The sequence below is a fragment of the Zootermopsis nevadensis genome, unplaced genomic scaffold (genome assembly GCF_977971745.1).
Source record: "Zootermopsis nevadensis isolate Lab colony 2312 unplaced genomic scaffold, Znev_1.0 Znev_ptg000022l, whole genome shotgun sequence".
Lineage (NCBI taxonomy): Eukaryota > Metazoa > Arthropoda > Insecta > Blattodea > Termopsidae > Zootermopsis > Zootermopsis nevadensis.
In genome coordinates this window covers 7039859-7052645 of record NW_028259154.1, presented here as the reverse complement: position 1 = coordinate 7052645, position 12787 = coordinate 7039859, and the positions used below count along the sequence as shown (strand labels likewise).

Genomic DNA, 12787 nt, shown 5'->3' with positions numbered 1-12787 from the left:
ACAACGAAACAGCAGTAGCCATCAAAAACACGAAGGCGCACCTCAATGCCAATAAACAATATCAATAAAGTGACTTGATAAGACTGGATAATCGGGGTTCGATTCCCAGCATGATTATGTTTTCTCTGCGCCCTAGACATCAACTAGCCACTTATTCAATGCGTTGTTTCCAAGCGAAAAAAGTGGCCGTGGTGTGAAACTCGATTCCATTTTTGTCGAAGTTTACAATACGTAGAGCACGACACGCACGATGTACAACGCTAAAATCCATCTTAATATTATTCGCCCATGCCTTTCTTGGTCTTCCAACTGGCCGATTTCCTAGTGATATACCAACCATAAATTCTCTTCGTCATCCCAATCGGATACGAAATATTTTAAACTTTCTGGAAGTACCGGTATCAGCAAACAACTTGACGTCACAATTTTATAAAACTGATATCGATTCTATCAGTAAATGAAACACGTGTGACTGTGGACTAGACTGTACGACATTAATTGCCTTCAAAACTGAAACCTGAGGTTAGTTTTCAGAAACGTGTGGCCGAGACTTCCCTCGCGCGCCATGTAATTTGCCCACAATTACAGCCTGTATCAAATCGATTCGTAAAATATTTTCTTTACAAATAAATCCCATCAGCAACTAAAATTGCCTTAAGTTCCTGTCTCATGTCTCCACGAAATCCAGTCCATTCGCATGCGGGGTTTCAGAATAAACCATATTCACAATTCTATCCCGTTCAGGTTTCTGAACGGCGGAATAAAGCTGGGGCTGTGGCGGGAGAAATTGTATCCCCGTTTCCCTGATTTATCCTTAAGCCTCCAAAACGTTCAATTTACTTCGTCAAATTCTGATTAAATAAACTGACGCTGTGAACAACCCTTGTTTTTCTTGGATCGTGGGGCTGTAAAAGGTTGCAATTCTAGTCACTAAGCCTCCAGAACTGTGATCTGACAAAGTATGGAACTTCACTAACACAAGTATTCTTCCTCTGGAGTTGAACTTCCCAAATCATCCCCTTAGTTGTGCAATGACATCGGTATTGCAAGCTCCCAGTAGGTACGCCCGGCGCCTTCTTGACGTTCAACACGTTGAGCAGAGAAAGTCTGTCACTTAGAATAAAAAAAAATAAAACGACTGACATATTAATGTAAAAATCATCACTATATACCTGTGGCACCCGTGTTAGGAACCACAAGGTTTACAGAGTTAAGTAACCACGTCATGTGTTGAAAATTCAGATGAAAAAAGAACACGTTTTACAACTTGAATATTTTCGACAATGGACAATAATTTAGTAACCGAGGTCACCTCCGAAGCGAATTAGTCACAAGTGTTGCTCTGTGTATAATTACCACTTGCAATCAAAAACAAACAGTTAGTGTCAATTACCAGGAGTCTGCGCCATTGCGTAAAACAGCAAAACAGCACGACATAGCATGATTCGGAGGCGTAGGTGTAATGTGATACACGGTAGAGGTCGCGCGAGTAGTCGTGGCACCTAAATGCGCGATGTGAAAGCCGAGAGAGGGGAGTTCAGTAGTGGGGGGCGGGGGGTCGCACAGCCTCATCTGCGGTGACGCACCGATCTAAACACAGCTAGAGCTACAAACCAACCGAAGCTGACACCCCTCTAGCGAGTGCTTCGGACGGGTTCATCTCATACGGCCAAAATCAGTCCTTTGCGAAAGTGCCAGCACTTCTCGCTCGGCCTCTATACTACAATGTGCTAAGGATTTGGTCTAATTCACTAATACAGAATAGGAATTGATGTGGGATGTGGGTTACGATCTTCGAGTCAAATTCTTCCAATGCGATAAGTCTCCCTGATTATCATCACTTCTTTGTGCGGCCGAATAAGACCGATTGTTACCAAATTTCGGGACACCGAAAGTGTCTTACTGAAGGTGGTGGACATCTGCTCTAACCCTGTTCGGTCAGGTCTTCCAAATTAACAAAACAAAACAAAACTCATTTGTCTTGTGAAACTAATGTCACAGGAGTTTACAAACACTGTTGCAGTCAGAGTTGTGTTTTATGTGGAACATGTTATATAAAACTACGTCTTCAGATCGGTAAGTTTTAAACTACAGTACCTGAAAAAAGAATCATACATGGGCAGAAAAAACGAAAGGAAGCAAAAAAGGGTACAGACAAGGGCAGGAAGATAATAAAAAATAAGTAAAAAACAAACAAAACGAACTTCGACCTTCTCATAATTGCTGCGACGATCAGCTAGGGTGAGGAAGGAATGTCGTGCCTCTATGGTTCGCTGCAGTCACCCGTCATGCCGTTTTCAGAGAGCATCTCCCCTCGTCATCCGCCACCTCATTTGTTCGAACATTCATCTCGCTGGTACTAAGAACCGCAGGAAATTTGAAGGCAAAAGCTTGGAGTGGCTTCAGATGGCATGTGGTTCACACCAAATTTCAAGAAAATCCGTTCAGCTGTTCTTCAGTTGTTATACACATGGCCGATGACGTCAAGCGCACGGAGTATCGTGGGTGATTACGTCATAACGGAGCATTACCCTTCCACCTCACTAGTATTAGGATCCCTAATGGCATCATGTTGATATCAAATTTCACGAAAATGATTTTAACCGATCACGAGTTTCGACATGCGGGCGGAAAAACAAAGCGAACTCACAAGACGCTTCGCAGGGATGTTGCGAACGCACTTAAAATGGAAACTTGATACTGCGATAATTTCAAGATCTCGAATGGCAAACAGAGGTGAGCCGCTGACCCGCGGCACTATCTGTCACTTCTCCAGAGCATGATGGGGGCAGAGGCCACTCGAACACTTCCTTCAACACTGACGAGGCCTCATTTCGTGGTTGAACTCGCTGGCAGAAACTAAGTGGTTAACATTTTTGTTCGTATTGGGAAAATGCGGGTTCGATTCTATGGCGAGAATCAGGATCTTTGAGCCCCTGTGATAAGGTTTATTGATAAAAGTCTGACGTAAAACCTAGTTCATGAGACAGTCAAAGACGCGCCAATCCGTCCATTGGTTGATCAAGGTACAACAACTGAAACGAAGATTGCTGTCTTCTGGGTTATTGCGCCGTGTAGCCTGGTACATTTAACCTAGAAGACAGCAATCTTCAGACTCACCGCTGTGAAAACCTCAAATCCTACAAGTGTAATGTTCTCCGTTGTTTTGTGTCGGGATCGAAATAGGTCCGCTATTCTATGACCCCAAACAGTACAATTATCAAATTCCTTCAGACACTGTGAATGTAACTATATAAGATTCCCTATATGATTTGGATCGTATGTCAAACTGTGGGTCTCTGAAATGTGGATTCATTTCTACCTTCGCCCATGCAAGGTCAGGATTGCTAGACAATATCTCAGATCACCAAAAATTGCGCACCTCACTTTTCAAAATGTTGAGGTTCCGGCCGAATACAGTTCAGATGCGGGACAAATAAATGCATGAAAATGAAAAGCGGCACATGTCAGTGTATTTCCAAAATTGCGTTTTTGTAGGATATTCTTTGAGTGTAGACCCAAGATTCGTAACACACGAGCCTATACGATGCCAAAACCCATAAAAGAGACATCATCCTCACCATCGTAAAAACCTCAAATCTCACAACAGATATCCCGTTCAAGTTATTCTTTTATAATTTTTTTAGACGGTCACATGTCACTGAATTTCGCCGAGTCTTGAACCACTAATGTCAAGTAGAAACAAAAATTTCCTAATCACACAAACACTTATAAGATTTTTTTACTTTCGCCGCCACTGGGAAAGTGCGTTTGGTATAAATAACCCAAAAATAAGACACGTTCCTCTGTTTTTCATAAAAGACGGGCTTCCAGAGGACTAAGAAAATATGTTCCTTGTTACTGGATGGCATCACCAACCACATATCTGAAACTGTCAAGAGAACCTCATATTACTTCCGACAGCTGCCGTCGCAAAAACAGAAGTGTTGTCAGATTCCTTGAACGTTGGATACTTATAGAAAATCCAACCACATTTGTCAATGCTTTCCTGTCTGAGGACCCTGTGACAGGGACTTTTGACTTAAGAATATCGCAAATTTATTAAGGAATCAAACAGAAAAGGGAAGTCTTCAGTGACCATGTGCAATAACTTCAGCACAGAGTACGGACACGGACGGCGAAAATTTTACAAAAAGGACACAATGTCAATTCAATCCTACAGTAAAGTTGTTCTTAAGAACCACAAACATTCTCTCTCTCTCTCTCCCCCCCCCCCGATTTCACATTGCGACGTCTGTGCAAACAGCAGTCAAATACCAGGAGAAGTCATCAACACAGATTTAATTGATGGTTTCATCACAAACAAATTCCAGGCTTCTTTCTGTAATAAATAAAATACCAGACCTATCAAAGGAAAAAACCTTCCCAAATGGCACGTGCCCAATAAATGTCAAAAAGATGGACGACATGAAACAGGTTATGAAGTACATTCTGATCACGATCAACAGAAAGCTTACGCTTTTATTCTAGAACAAAGGCAGAGTCAGGACGAATAAAATAGTGGGCTGCAAACAAAAAACGGTGGTATGGAATATAAATGAAAACTCATTTGTACTAATTCTGTTAAAAAATATAAAATGTTCTTAAATTATGGTAGAATTTTCTTCCCTTTAAGCCACTCACTTTGCGAAAGTGCAAAAAGGATGCCTGTAAAGACAGAAATGATGTAATTTTGGATATAAAAAATATATACACCATAGAAATAGGGCTTAAATACGTCGGTTTTGTTAACTGCGGTCTGAAAAACCGTGTCAATAAATTTTTTAACTCTCTAAAATATTAAAGCAGTTTTCTACTTTGCCAAATGTTGACTTTTCTAACACACTCCTTTCATTACCACGCATTTAACTACAAAAACACAAGGTAACGAATATTATAAAATATTATACTGCAACCAAAAATAATAATGTAGAATTTGAGGCTTTCAAGGCGATGAGTCTGAAGATGGACAACTACCAGACTACAAGACGCAACAACCCAGAAGAAAACAATATTCAAAAATAATAAGTACTCACTTGAAGCGAGCCAGTATATAAAACAAGATGGCACAAAATACGTACCAGTGTAGCGTGAAATTGCTGATTAAAGCAGAACAGCGTGTGATGGGAGGAATTCGGCTGATTTATAAGCATAATGACATTCGACGACGTTCTTGCAGACCGGTAGAACACAAGCCCAACTGGAGCTTCTGGGAAGGGCAAAGGAACTAAGGCGGCTCTGCAATTAAATCTTGTAAGAAGATGGCGTGCTTGTCTGCATGCTTCACTTCGAAACCACTCAACACATTTCAGTAGCTGTCAGTTGCTCAGACTAGAGGCCTACAGCGCCCAATGACATGATGAATAATGAACTTTGAAGGGTATTGAAGATATTGTAACCTAACCCAACCTATCCTGGAGGAACCGACGATTAGGAAGTCAACGGGTTACAAATGAAGGCTATTTAATGAATCTTAATGACAATGTATTAAAAATGCCATGTACTTTGCTACCGCTTGACATATTTCTCATAATTTTCTTTCGCATATCAGTCATTAATAAAATATCTGACTGCATTTACATGATCGGTCTTTCAATATTACGTTTAATGTCAGTTGATGCGATATGCGTTCACTTCTCTAAACGGGTCTGTTCATAAGAACCACCACAGTCCTTGATTTGACGTTCTTCGTTATGTCGAACAGTTGTTTCGCACTGCCAAATTCTAATCGCGGACTGAGAAATCCTGCTCCAAACAAAATTCTTTTCGATATAATTGTCTTACTGCAATTCTGTCATCAGAAACATTTCCAGAGGTTTGCCCATCAAAATTATGTGTAAAAGTCCTGTCATTTTCTTTTATACGCAATCAGTTCGCAAAGCGCATAAACAACTATGAGGAAATTCGGTAAACAATCGAATGGCTGCAGAATATTCAGAACCTGTTTGCAGACTTCAGAATACGTAAGTACGCCCACAGTGGTAATACGAGTGGCGAAACTTGTGGCTTAGTGCACGGGAGTGGGCAAATCACAAACTAATGATCATTTTCGAATGACGCCATTATAAATACTGAACAAAACAAAGCTGACGTTTGCACAGTTCTCTCTAATCGAAGGTAATCTTGAAACACCGCAAACAAAATGCGTCGAAAGTTTCTGTTACTAGTTTTGTTGGTATTTAATTGCGTTGTGCTGACGACAAACACTACATAGCGTCATTTTTTTATGAAATAATTATGCGTGCTGAATTGTAAACGAATGGCAAGGGGATATTTTTCTGTGTTGTACATTAAATAACTTGAAACATATGATCATTAATAACAAGTTTCCAAAGGGGGAATTTATATAATAAAAACGAGCTGTGATAGCTGGCCCCACAAATTCCCATCCAGTGCGTGCTGGAGGCATCCATTCATCGGCCACAGTGACGAAATTTTATCATTCTTCTATGTTTTAAAAGGTTTCGCCGTGTTTATTTGTATTCTCATTACATTATTAAAACGAAAAAGGTAGAATTCACCTCCACCGTACACACCTTCATGGCGCAGTATTTTCGCATGACTACTTCATAACTTTGTGTGTTCTATGCACAATGTGGATATATTCAGAGTAATGTATATTACTCAGGAGAAAAGCTTTGACCTTGTCGGTGTAGATGAACGTTGTGGGAGGAACAAAAGGACCTTGTCAAAAATACAGCGTTTTAACAAATACGTTTCAATTCATAAATTTCTACCCACATATTTCCCGCGTGGGTGCCCAACTGAAAAAAAATGTTTCACTTCCAATAAATAATGATTAGTTTCAATTAAAATTCATGTCGGGGTTCACATAAAATTGGCGGTGAAATTTAATTTTGGTTCGTATAAGTTCGATATATGAGCCGGGATAGCTCAGTCAGTATAGTGACTAGCTATGGGTTTGGGTTAGATCCCCGACGGGGGCAGAGGATTTTTCCTCTAGCCTCTGCGTCCAGACCGGCTCTGGGGCCCACCCAGCCTCCTCTACAATGGGTACCGGGGTCCTTTACCGGGGGTAAAGCGCGGCCGGGGCGTGATGCTGACCACTCACCCCCATCTGGTGCTGAGGTCAAGGAAGAGAGGAGCTATACCTCCACTCCCCACCAAACGACCTACATGCCGTATAGCGGGACGGCTTTATAAGTTCGATGTAATAGGCTGTCTACTTTATAAGAGCCTCAAACAGAGTTTCCTGTATAAATTAAGTACATAAAAAACTTGCGATATCTGAGTTTTTCAGTTAGTGGGAATAACGGTGAAGATTTCTGTCTTCTGGATTGTTGTGTTGTGTAGTCTGGTCGATGCTAACCAACGTTTCAGAGGTCATACTGCCTCCGTCATCAAGGTGATAAATAATCCTGATGACGGAGGCAGTATGACCTCTGAAACGTTGGTTAACATCGACCAGACTACACAGCGCAACAACCCAGACAACAGAAATCTTCATACTCACTAGGGTTTATACAAAAACCGATTTTTGAAAAAACCGGTTTTCGAATTCCAGTATTTCCAAAATACCAGTTAAACCGGTTTTCGAATTTTTACAAAAACAAAAAACAATTAAAACAGTAAAAAAATATTTATGCTTATTTAAAAAAACAGTTTATTTAATATTTATGGAACTACAAAAATATAACAAAATAAAATATACTCCATACAAAACCAAATAAAAAACAAAAATAACTAAAATCCGTACAAAATATAAATTATAAATTTTTATTTCATTTAGTATTTTTCTTCAGGAAATATGATTTAAAGAAACATAAAATGTCCACTGAACGATTACTTAATCTTGTTCTTATTCTAGATACAAAATTGCCTGAAATAGAAAATACTCTCTCACTGGCTACTGAACATGGTTTTATCGTTTTCAGGGCATCAAATAATAAATCTAAATTCTTTGTTCTTTTTATTGGTTGCCTCAAATACTGAAAATTCGGCCTTCAGTGTCTTCGGATTTGATATTATTTCTTCAGGTTCCTCAAGAAACCTATGAATTGATTTTTCCATGGCTTCTTTTAGAGCACTGCCCTGATTAATAGTTTCTCCGTCTCCGATATATTCATCATCGGAATCTGTTTCCATACAAGAATTTGGATATATTCTAGACAATATTTTTCCAGATAACTTAATAATATCGAGTTTTGAAGCTAGTGGAAATACACTAGATTTCTTTGTTGAAATGTTTTGTGGATTTTGCAAATATAGCAAAAGGGTTACCAATCCAACGTGTCTTCTTTCTTGAATTCATACTTCTAAAGTATTTAATAATTTGGAACTAATTTCAGTCTTTAAATTTTTTAGTTCATTTAACAGAAATTATTACATATTAATTCTAGCATCTAAATTTTACAAATTTATCCAAAAAACCTGTTTTTAAAAACCGACAAACCCTAATACTCACCGCTGTAAAAACCTTAAATCTTACAGAGAAAAATAGTGTTCTTCTGGGTTCTGGCGTTAATGCCATCATTTTGGAGACATATGCTGTGTCCATATTAAGGTCAGAAGGTGGAGAACAATTCGGAGCTTGTTTGTATTAAACGCCATGGTTGAAACAGTTAAACGAAAATCCGTTTAACAAGATTATGCTGAATGTAAAACCATAATAAATATGTAACAGTTGTATATCATCGCTTCTAAGATTGAGACAGCAAGGACATCTGAAACTTCTACCAGACTTCGGACTCTGCCATGAAAACCTCAAATACCTGATACATTCGTCCTGGCATCAAAAGCCAGAAACGAAAATAAAAAGCTAAAGTGACCGATACTAACGATGGCACCTGAGTTTTGGACGCTTCTGCTCATCTATAGTCACGTGACCTAATGAGCCAATCAGCTGCAGTGATTTGGTGTACAAAGCCTTCAATTACGTCAAGCATGAGGCACACGCCGCGCACGCGTGAGCGTGCATTGTGTGAAAATTCTTAAAATTATTCTTAAGAACTACTAACTAGATTGCTTAGGGAAGCGGAATGTTCATCACCGAATTAACAAAAGCTCTCCACTTGTCCCTGTCCTAGAACTGAACAAGACAAATGGATATTTTAAAGACAAAGAGATTTTAAAATAATTTTACAATTTGAGTCATTTTATAACTTTAATAATTTCATATGAATTAAAATATATTATAATTTCATATTTCCAACGTAGACCATAGCAGCAGGCCTTCAAATTACATAACTATAGAAAAACACTGCGTTCATGAAACACCGTGTAATTTTTTTTTGCGTCCATGATATGTATGTATACCAAATTATAAATCAACATTGTAGATTTTAATACAGAAGTAAACTGTGTACCTAAACCAGTTCCACGTGCCGGTACAATAAAATGTAGTTCAGGATTTCCCGTTGTACGAAATAATATAATGTGACGTTCTGCAGAAAATGTGCATGTTAATACCATTATTTATACTTCGTTACAGTTTCCATCTCCACAATTTTATGTAACATACATCCGTACAAAATTCTAGCAAAAGCAACGCAGCAAGTAACAACACGAACAGAGTAGGTTAAAAAGTGTCTTGACTTTTCTGAGGAATATCACGTGTTAGAAATATGAAAAATATCGAGACAGTAACAATGTAATAGAGAAATGGCGATGCAAAACAGGAAGCAACAATTCTGTAATATAACATCCGTGCTCTGTTGCACCAACAAACTTGCACACTCCGCTTTTCACGTCTTACACAAAAATGCACATTTCATATTAGTACACGAGACGTAAAAAAATGGGATGTGTAAGGGCGTCGGTGCTTCAAAACACGAAAAACAAAAAGGGCGCAACAAATCCTCATGCTACATAAATAAAAAAAACGCATTAGAATTCAAGCCACTGGTTGAAAAATACCGGATCAGAAGATGTCTTCATAAACAAAGCTGTTTCGAAAGAACCAACGTGCCTCCAGCAGAGAAACAAGACCCGCATTAGACCTCCCCTCCAGATTTCTCATACAAATCACAAAAACTTCACTTTATATGAAACGATGGGACTACACGTTACGTTGCTCCTACATACCAGAATAAAATTACATAAGAGTTTAGAAGCACAGGAATTCTTTAGGATAAGATGAAAATAAAATAAAAAATGCAGGATTTGAGTTTTTAACAGCGGCGAGTCTGACGACGGCTGTCTTCTGGGTCGTTACGCCTTGTGGTCTCAGAGGTCCTTGCTACCTCCATCATCAGGGCCCTTCTACCAGGCTACACGGTAACCCAAAAGACAGCTACTCTTTGGGAAAGACAAAATCTAAAGAGATATTAAAGGGGTGGACACATGTGAAAGGACTTTCCAGACATATCAGGACACAGCTAGCACGTTCTCCGAGTTGTCTGCCTTCTGACTGCCAATTCTTAAAAAAAATTATGCGTAATTTATAATGGGGGGGGGGAGGCTATTTTTGTGCCGTCAAAACATGACCTTTCTGAACGGGGCGACTAACGTCACACATGCGGTCAACAACCTTTGCGTGTTAAGTTTGTCTGGCGCCTGTGTGATTACGTCATTATCCATGCTGGCGTGGGCGGTATCTGACTGGATTCTCAAGGTCACATTTGCGAGAAGGAACGCATACAGGCCTTCCTGTAAAGTGACCGTTAATTCTTAATCGATTTAACCGAAACTGAAATGTGTCGACAAATTCCAATAAAATCCCCAACACCAAATTTCGTGAAAATCCGTTGTTTCCAGTAGCTGCAACGTTCAACAGGCGGATAAACAGACATGGCAAAGCCAATAAGTAAGTTTTCTGCACCTCAGTTGCGAGTACGCCAGAAGATTTGTTGTTGGGGTGAGAAAGGGTCAGCTCTGACCCACAGCAGGGTCTAATAGCGGTTCTTTCGGATTATCGGGTTGCATAACAACAGACAATAATGCGGGATAACACAGAGGTAACATTTCTGACTCACATTTCATGGGATTGAATTCCAGTCTGAGAGTGTACATTCGGTTCCTCGAGTAGGCCTACAGGCCTACCTGAAATCAAACATCATATTTTTCGAGAAGGTACGTTAACATCTAACCTTGTAATAGTATGTAGAAGAATTACAACTTTATTAATACAAAATTTCGACCAATCTGACAAAGATTCAGAGAGGCATTATCATTCCATTTGCTTCTCGGCCGTCCGTATTTCCGCTCAACAAAAGGTTTACTAGCCAAAATTATGTATTAATTCCCCCACCTCCTTAGTTTTATCAACATAAAACTATGGGAGTTTGTATATTAAAGTTCCTGGAAACGTAGCATTCTCTAATATCCATTTCGCCATATTTGAAACCGAACGTAAACAATACCACGTGTTTCACAAAGAATTCTATTGGCTGCTGGCCGAAGAACACTCACTAAAGCAGGCCATGAAATAACTGTTTGAGTACAGAAATCAATCGACCTGGCAGCACCAGTAACAGGCGCGCATGCGCACAGCAATTCTAACACACAACCTAATAATATGGGACGACTTCCGGTTATCTTCTACTTTTCTGTCAACAGTATAAAAGATAGTGTCCCATTTTCAACGTTTTCTTACCACAAATAATGAAGAGCAACAACTCAGATAAACATATTCGTCAAAGAGGGGAAAAAATGACAAAAAAGACAAATTTGCCCAATTCATTTTCGTCGCTTGCCGTAGTATAGAGGCTTAGAAATCACTGCCAATTCAGGACCTGAAACCTTTTAAAACATGGAGAATGGATTACTAGTAACGGCATGACTTTTGTACTAAAATACCATACGGATTACTACAAAAGTTCTAGTGGGAGTGTCATTAAGCGAGAAATGACTGCTTCAAGGCCAAGTAAATTCACTTATCCGACAGGCAGTACATCTGAACACACTTGTTATGACATGCATCAGAGGCTTGAAGGTCACCCTCGCCGTGCCGGCATTGCGTTAACAGTAGCATCACGTAGTTGGGTAATACAATACACACGAGTTTATCAGCAGCAGCTTAATTAGAACAGTGTTTAACAGGGGGTGGGGGGTCCTTAAAAAAACTTGGCCTAAAGAAATATTATTCAATCGAAAATCTGGACGTTTTTCGTCGACGCTCGTCTTTGGGTTCTAACGCCATTCTTACTTGTGCACCTTCAGGGCACTCCAGCCCTGAAAATATGGCCAGCAATGATCCTCCAAAATATTACCCTTCTACAAGACTACACAGCTTCACATCCCAGAACACCAACATCGACAATTTCACCACAATGGCAACTACATCCTCACTTAATGGTACCTCCACCTTGTCGTGGTGGTAGGGCTTGAGTACCTCAGTGATCCCAAGAGCTATGCTGGCGGTAGCATAGCTGCTGGTAGGGCCTCCCTAGCCAGATTGGTCGAGGGGGAGAGGTCAGACTAAGATAGGTACCCTGGTCTTCCAGGTTGGGGGTTGGTAGCAAGGCTAGCAACCTTGCACCGTAAAAAGGAAGATGTTTCGAAACCTCAATCAAAGCCTCGGACAGACGGACCTAACAATAGGACCGAATGGAAGAGGAGAATTGAGGAGGTCATGGACCGAATACGGACCGGAGGGCCATAGAAGAAGAAGAAGAAGAAGAAGAAGAAGAAGAAGAAGAAGACAATGGCAACCACATATTTAAATAAATTTCTTTTTATGACATTTCGTTTGTTCTTACTTCATCGTCCGAAATATTGCTGCCTTTTTTTTATGTGTCTAATTACACAGGATAATCGAAAAGTTTCGGAACCCATACCAGCCACATGTTGTATTCGTAAAAAAATAATTACACTGAAATGAGGAAAC

At 39.8% G+C, this 12787-nt stretch overlaps 1 protein-coding gene across 2 annotated transcripts in view; it reads right to left on the bottom strand.

The window, feature by feature from the left end:
- Nucleotides 1-12787, bottom strand: part of NFAT (nuclear factor of activated T cells 3) — a 118236-nt gene that overhangs the window by 90976 nt on the left and 14473 nt on the right. The gene's annotated exons all lie outside the window — the stretch shown is intronic.